This window comes from Panthera onca, chromosome A3, assembly GCF_046562875.1.
Source record: "Panthera onca isolate mPanOnc1 chromosome A3, mPanOnc1 haplotype 2, whole genome shotgun sequence".
NCBI lineage: Eukaryota > Metazoa > Chordata > Mammalia > Carnivora > Felidae > Panthera > Panthera onca.
In genome coordinates this window covers 20,979,454-20,987,299 of record NC_138341.1, presented here as the reverse complement: position 1 = coordinate 20,987,299, position 7,846 = coordinate 20,979,454, and positions in this window count along the sequence as shown.

Sequence of the window (7,846 nt, the reverse complement as noted above, 5' to 3'; positions counted from 1 at the left end):
TTCTAAAAACTCTGAAATCTCATAGATGTTGATTTAACATTTAAATAAATAATCTAGGGGTGCCTCAGTCGGTTGAGTGTCTGACTTCGGCTCAGGTCATGATCTCACAGTTCATGGGTTCAAGCCCCACATCAGGCTCTGTGCTGACCGCTTGCTCTGAGCAAGCGGTCAGCACAGAGCCTGGAGCCTGCTTCAGATTCTGTGTTTCCTTCTGTCTCTGCCCCTCCCCCGCTCACGCTTTGTCTCACTCTGTTTCTCAAAACTAAATAAATGGAAAAAAATTTTAAATAAATAATCTAGAGGATGAGATACAGAAACAGCTCTTCAAGTGTACTAATGATACTATGATAGTCTTTCATAATGAAATTCTGTATCAGTTGGCATAAGCTGCAAGAAAATAAAAGGTTTTTTCTTTAATGTTTATTTATATTTGAGAGAGAGAGACAGAGACAGAGCATGAGTGGGGGAGAGGCAGAGAGAGAGACACACACACACAGAATCCGAACCAGGCTCCAGGCTCTAAGCTGTCAGCACAGAGCTGGACGCGGGGCTTGAACTACAAACCGTGAGATCATAACCTGCGCCGAAGTCGGACGATTAACCAACTGAGCCACCCAGGTGCCCCAAGAAAATAAAAGGTGAAGCAGATGTAAAAGTTATTTATCACCACATAACAGATCATGCAAAACCTAGTAGCTTAAAATAACAACCATTTTATTTGCTTATAATTCTGTGGGTTAGCAATTTGGAGTGGGCTTAGCTGGGCTGTTTCAAGAGGGGGTAAGTAGGAGCTGCAAGGCCTTTCAAAGCCTAGGCTCAGAAATCACACAGTGTCACTTCTGTCTCATTCTCCTGGACAAAATGAATCACAAGGCTAGCCCAGATTGGTGGGAAGGAAAATAGATTTCACTTCTTGCAGAGAGAGAGGGAGACCCAGAATCCGAAGGAGGCTCCAGGCTCTGAGCTGTCAGCACAGAGCCCAACGCGGAGCTCGAACCCACAAACCGCGAGATCATGACCTGAGCCAAAGTCGGATGCTTAACCCCGACTGAGCCACACAGACGCCTCTAGATTTCACTTCTTAATGGATGGAATGACAAAGTCACCTGGCAAGGGGGCCTGCACAGAAGAATGGGAGCGCATTATTGCAATCATCTTTGCAAACTCCAGATTAGCTACAATGAAGACGAGACAGTAAGTTATGCTTCATCAGGAAAAGATTTCGAAACCACTAAATTGCACGTGAATTCTTTTAAGGTATTGATCAAAAAGAAGTCAAAACAAACTAAAACAGTAAAACCCCTTGTCCCAAGGCTTTAATTAACATAAGCTGTCTCTTGCTTCCAAATCTCCCACCCACTCTCAACCCTCTCCACTCTGGTTTCCAACCTCACCAGCTCTCCTGAAATGGTTGCCTCGGGGCTCCTCACTTTGTTGTTAAATCAGATAGACTCTTGAAGACTTCTTATCTGACTTTTCATCGGCTTACACTGCCTGCTGTCTTTCCTTGAAACATCTTTCTCCCATGATTACTCTGAATTCCGTTTTTATTCTGACTCCTCTTAACTCACACACACACACACACACACACACACACACACACACACACACACGCACACACACACGGGCTTGATCCCACTGTTTCTCTGCGCTTCTAGAGCATCCTGTGTGATGGGGCTCTTGAGCAAATGGCTAAGAAAGAATTCTTGAGACATCTTTGGTGCAAAAAGGTGATTTTATTAAAGCATGAGAACAGGACCTGCGGGCAGAAAGAGCTGTACTGGGGTTGTGAGGAGTGACTGATTATATACTTTTAAGTTGGTGGGGGTTAGGGATCGCGTAGGTCTCTAAGAAACTTGAAAGCAAGGCTTTTAGGACCTTGAGGGGCTAGCTACTGTTAAGATAAGGTTACTTTTAGTCTTTAATAAAACAAAACCGTGAAGGAAGTAAGGCAGCCACGAGTTGCTTGAGGAAGGTCACGCTCTGCGTGTTTCAGGTGTCTATCAGTGGACTGCAGGCTGTAAAGAGATTTAATTTCAGCTACATTTCTCTTGCCTTTGTTTCCCTCATCATTTCCCCCCCTGAACAACTTGGACCCTTAAATCTTTAAGGTTGTTGAAGGCAGAAGGTCTCATCTTTGGTAGTTTCTTCCTGCTGAATAGGGGCATAGAGATATTTCTACCTATGGGTCAAAGTTGGTCAGTTGAGAATTTAATAGGAGTTAGGAAAGGCTAAGGCAGATGTATCTAGAGTTGATAACATATGGGAGTTTCCTTGAGTAGAAAGGATCATCTGTTGGCTTGAAGTTATGGCAGTGAAGGAATCTTAGCACCAGGTGGAGACACATGGGAGAAAACAGCAAAACACGATTAAAATAACAAAAAGAAACAGAAGCCCAAATAAGAGTCCTTTAGTAAATGGGGTGCCTGGGGTGGCACAGCCGGTTAAGCATCTGACTCCAGCTCAGGTCATGATCTCGCTGTTGGTGGGTTCGAGCCCCAAATCGGGCTCTGTGCTGACCCATCAGAGCCTGGAGCCTGCTTCAGATTCTGTGTCTCCCTCTATCTCTGTCCCTCCCCTGCTTGTGCTCTGTGTCTCTCTCTCTCAAAAATAAATAAACATTAAAACAATTAAAAATCAAAAAATTTACAAAAGAGTCCTTTGATAGTTGACAAAAATTTTCCTTTAGTCCAGGAGTTTAACCAATTATTAAGGGAAAGAGAGAGATAATTTAAAGAGCCAATTTGAGTATTTGTCAGTTAGAAACTCAGAACTATTTTTGTGATAATCTCGGATGTATATACAGCGTTCTGTTTTTATAAAGGCATAAGTTTTACCTCGTGCAGCAGTTAAAACATCTAATGCCATTTTATTTTGTAGAACTGTGTGATGCATTTGAGTTATTTTAGTGTTTTATAATATAATGTTATTTTGAGAGTCATTTAAGGCCTTGATTGTGTAATGAGTGGGGTTAACCATCACATGGACTCTGTTTTGCTTAGTAAGCAATCAGGTAATTAATAAGAGGCACTTTTATAGAAACAGGAAAAATACAGGTTAATGGTTGGAGCAAAATTATAAACTGAGTGAGTCTGAAGTGCCGCCAGTGAGAAGATTTCTAGATGTCAGGCTTGAAGCATCTTTGAAGTTTACCTCGAGTTGTCTAGCAAACAACAAACATTTAAAGACAATCAGAATTGGAATTTAACATCTGCAAAGGTGAGTTACTGGAACACAAATTTTCTAATAACCCTTATTTCTGAAGACAGCCAAATCAAGACTAATTCATTTGTAGAACAAGTCCACTTTTAACAAAGAAGGCCTAATTATTTACATAAGCTCAGCAAGAACAGCAATTGGGCCTGTGGATCTTTTAAAATTTGCTTTGCTGGAACTTTTGATAAGGAATCTAGATTGAACTTTAGTAGCCTCTCCAGGCCAGAAGCCAAGCCAAGTACTTGCCATCAGACATGCCTGCAGTACCTGTAGATTTGGGCAAATTCCTTCCGCGAGGTCCCCAAGATATCCTGCACCTTGCAGGAAGTGACATTCTTTACTTACCTGGTAAGGCTGCTGGGAACTCTACGAGCTATAAGCAAGGTACCAGAACAACTTTCCCAAGGGGCTTTATTGGCAGCAAGTTTCAGAAAGTCAACTTCAGTTCCCTAAAGCTGTCTGGTCACATCTGAGTCTATGAACGTCACCCTCAAATATGACATTCTAGTCAAAGCCTTGGTAAAATAACGAGTATTTCCAATGGTGTCCTATTACAAGAACAGGTTCTTACTGAACTTAGGCGAGCAAGTGTAATTGCCATGAAGGAGAGAATACTTACTGAGAGCTTTTGACTTTCTGAGGGTTCAGGTAGGTTCAGTTTGTTCACAAGTGAATACTTTATCACATTTCTGTATGTCATAGATATTTTAAGAGAAAATTTCCTTAATATGGAAGAGCAAACATTATAGAATCAGTAATATTTCCAACAAGAGCCACAAAAACTACAATCTTCCCTAATTTATTTAGTCCCATGTTACTAATTCTTGTTCAGTTTGAATGCAGCTTTTTAGTTCTGAAAATTTCTACCCATTTGTTTTATGATCTTAAAGATGTCAAATACCTGTTTGTCCTAAAAGTCCTTTTTATACATCTCCTTGAAGATGAAACACGTTTTGTTAGAGCATCAGAACAATAACTATAAATAGCAAAAGACTCAAAAATGGACATGGTTAACAATCTGATATGAGAGTTCATTATGATGCAATTAATAAGGAAATTCAGTTATTTCTGTGACACATAACACTTTGATAATTAGAATGTTAAGTGATAACCTCATAGCAAGCATATTAAAAATTTAGGAATTTTATATATTTATATATACCAAATATACATATATATATTTATTTATATATACCATATATATATTTATATATACCAAATATATATATATAGTATCTATATATCAAATATATAATATATATACATATTATATATATTTGAGCAGTTATAGCATTTACCCAAGCAATACAACCTAAGGTTTACCATTATTTGTTTGACAGGGCTTTCCAAGTACCATACCAAATAAAAAGGCCCAATTGGTCAAAAAGATTTCATCTACAATTCAAATCCTGGGAAGTTTGTTAAAACTTTAGAAAGTTATAAAGCACATCCTAAATAGAATTACAGATCATTACAACCCTTAATTATTTATTTAGCCAAGACAGCAATAAGAAATTCTAAAGGGAAATATGTAGGTTTATATAGTCATTAGCAAAACCTAGCTCCTTTAGCATTGAGACGTTTTAATGAAGTAATCAAAGGCCTGATAAAGACAAAACATAAAGCTTTGATTTTCCCATAAGACAAAAGAGAAAAGACCTTTGTTTACATTTTTTAAAATCAAGAGCAGATCAACAATCCAAGAAAACTTTGTCTTTTTCACAGAGAGAAAAGCAGAATTTTAATCTTATACCAGTGTATTCTTAAAATCCATTCATTTCAATCTTAGTCCGTCCTAACTGCACATAAAATTCCTTAACAAAGATTTCCCTTTATGAACCTTCTACAACTTTCCTTTGCATTTAGGTTTTGTCCCAAGCCATTTCTCTCCAAACAACCAGTCTCATTTAGGACTAAATTACTTACTTTTACCTGCAACAAAAATGTATTCCTTATTACAAGTGTCTTCTACTTTTCTACATACAGAGTTGCTTTCCTTATTTCCATCAGTCTTAATTACATTCAGCAGAATTTTAACTCTTAGAAACCTTAGACTCCGATGAAAACTAAGTAGTAACCAATCGTGAACTGTGACACCAGAATTTTTTAGATGGCAAATTTATGAATCAACTAAGCACAAAGCAGGTTTTCCAGCAGATCCAAATACCCTTAGTTTTTTCTGCAATAAGTCAAAAGCATAAACCTATGTTTAGTAATTAATGCTTTAACACCTTATCCTATTTGGAAAACACCTAGATGTCCAATGAATTTAACTTTAACTTATCAACCAAACAGAACCTTAAGGCTTCAGGTAGCCAAGAACTGAAAGCTGTCTTAACAATTACCCACGAAAACTCCTGAGACAGAGTTAGCCATCATTTTAAGTCGTCTTTTGGTTAACAAATTGCAACGGAGATAACACCAGTTTGTTTGGCCTTCAGTAAACCTAGGTAGAAAGAGTTTTACATATCTAATCCTGATAACTCTAAAGACATGTCTATCTTAATTAAGCCAACAAATTTAAATTAGTTTAAATACCGAATACATTCCACCTGTGTCCACTTAAAGTCAATCACTTTGTTCCCCATTGTTAATTTTTACTTGGGACATTGGCCAGGAAATCTAAAGTGGGCGGTGTAAGTCCAAGGGGGGTGCCCTTTGCTCCTTGACAGTGAGGGGAGGAGGAGGAGCTGATGGTGCCACAGGTATGGAAGATGCAGACTGTACCCAAGGTGGTGCAGAAACAGGAGGAGGGGTGGCGGGGCGGGGGGGGGGGCCGAAGAGGAGAGGTGCAGCCAGGAAGCCTGGAGGTGGATAAAAGCCCAGAGGACAGAGAAAGACGTCTCCAAGTCCTAAAGCCCAGACAGATGAACAGGTGCAGACTTTTTTTTTCCCCCAACAAGTGGAAATGGCTAGTCTAGGTCAGACCACAGAATATAGGGAACTTCCCCAAAACAAAAGGAGTTTTGGCAGCTGCTTGAGAATATTCTTCAAAAATTTTTTACTGTTTATTTATTTTTGAGAAAGAGGGGGACAGGGCATGAGCAGGGGAGGGGTAGAGAGAGAGGGAGACACAGAATCCGAAGCAGGTTCCAGGCTCTGAGCTGTCAGCACAGAGCCCGACGTGGGGCTCAAACTCACGAACCTGAGATCGTGACCTGGGCCGAAGTAAGACACTTAACCAACTGAGCCACCCAGGTGCCCCCTTTTTAAAAAATTTTAATGTTTATTTATTTTTGAGAGAGAGAGGGGCACAGCATGAGCAGGGGAGGGGTAGAGAGAGGGGGAGTAATATTCTTTAAAGTCTTCATCCTGAGGTAGGCCAACCAGAGACAATTGGCTCCAATTATCATAGTCATTAACCCAAGAAATGAGTGAGCCCCCACATACGGCTAGTATAACCTGAATCTATTAGGAAGGAGGAACAGTGAGAGAGAGTGTCAGAGCTTCATTAAGGATGGCCTTCATTAAGGATGGTCCAGCAACCTAGGTTTATTCAGAGGAGGCCTGTTTAGACAATCATCCAATATATCAGGAGGGAGTTTATCAGCCTGGTTAGTGGCGAAACACATTCTGCAAGAGGCCCTCCATTCTGGATCCTGATCTAGGGCCATGAAAGCCCGGACATAGGGTACCTCAGTCCATTCGCCCTGTTTCCTGCAGAAGAGATCTGATAGATCTTATTAACACCATGCAGTGTTACAGAAGATCAGTCCCTTCCTAAATTTTGCAATCTGAATTGATTCCAGGGGGTTAAGAGGCAACCCAAGGGAGATTCCTTGGGGACTGAAGAAGATCCCATGTTTCTAGGAAAGTAGAGAAGTTCCATTACCAAAACTCCCCCCCCCCCCAACTCCCCGGTGGAGTCCCACACAGGATGTGTCAGAGGTTCCTGGTGTCAAAGCGACCTGAGGCATCCCTCACACAAAATCACTATGATCACTGACTAGCCACTAAGGGCCCCAGAGAAAGGATGCTAGCGTCCCTTCACTTCCCCATTGCACCCTAGGCTACAAATGGGTGCCTGGTGTATGGACCAAAATACCATGCCATGCCTTGAAAGCCATGCCGTAAAAGGCCGTGCTGTAAAGGCCATGCCTTAGTTTACCTTGTCTTGAGAAGCATGCCATGAAGGTCTTGCCTTCATTTCCCTGATGGCTGTGCCATTTTTAACCCATGGAAAATACTAGAAAAGTTTTACAAGGGGGAATTACCCAATTCTGTAATTTACATGTGGATAGAGGACATTGACAGAAAACAGTAAAGACAGAAATCCATCATGATCTAAGCGACATTCCAACACATACAGTCTTTATAGCCAACTTCCTTAGGAAATGGTCCCTGGTTGGGCTTTAATTCAATTGAGTACTGGTTTCAACTGGCTCCCAGTGGGGTCTCCTGGCCCAAAGGGGCTAGACCACTGATGTGGAGGCGATCACATTAGACCAATATGGAGGAAACCTCACACAGGAGTCTTAAGATTGGCAGCCACTTAGGTGGCTGTCCTGTGCCCAAGACAGACGACTTTGTATAAGGACAGGAATAAAGAGAGGGCATCAAGTTTCTGGGTCTTATTACCATTCCGGCCAGGGTTACTAACTTCCAGCCAAAAGGCAGGCTTTCTCCTCCC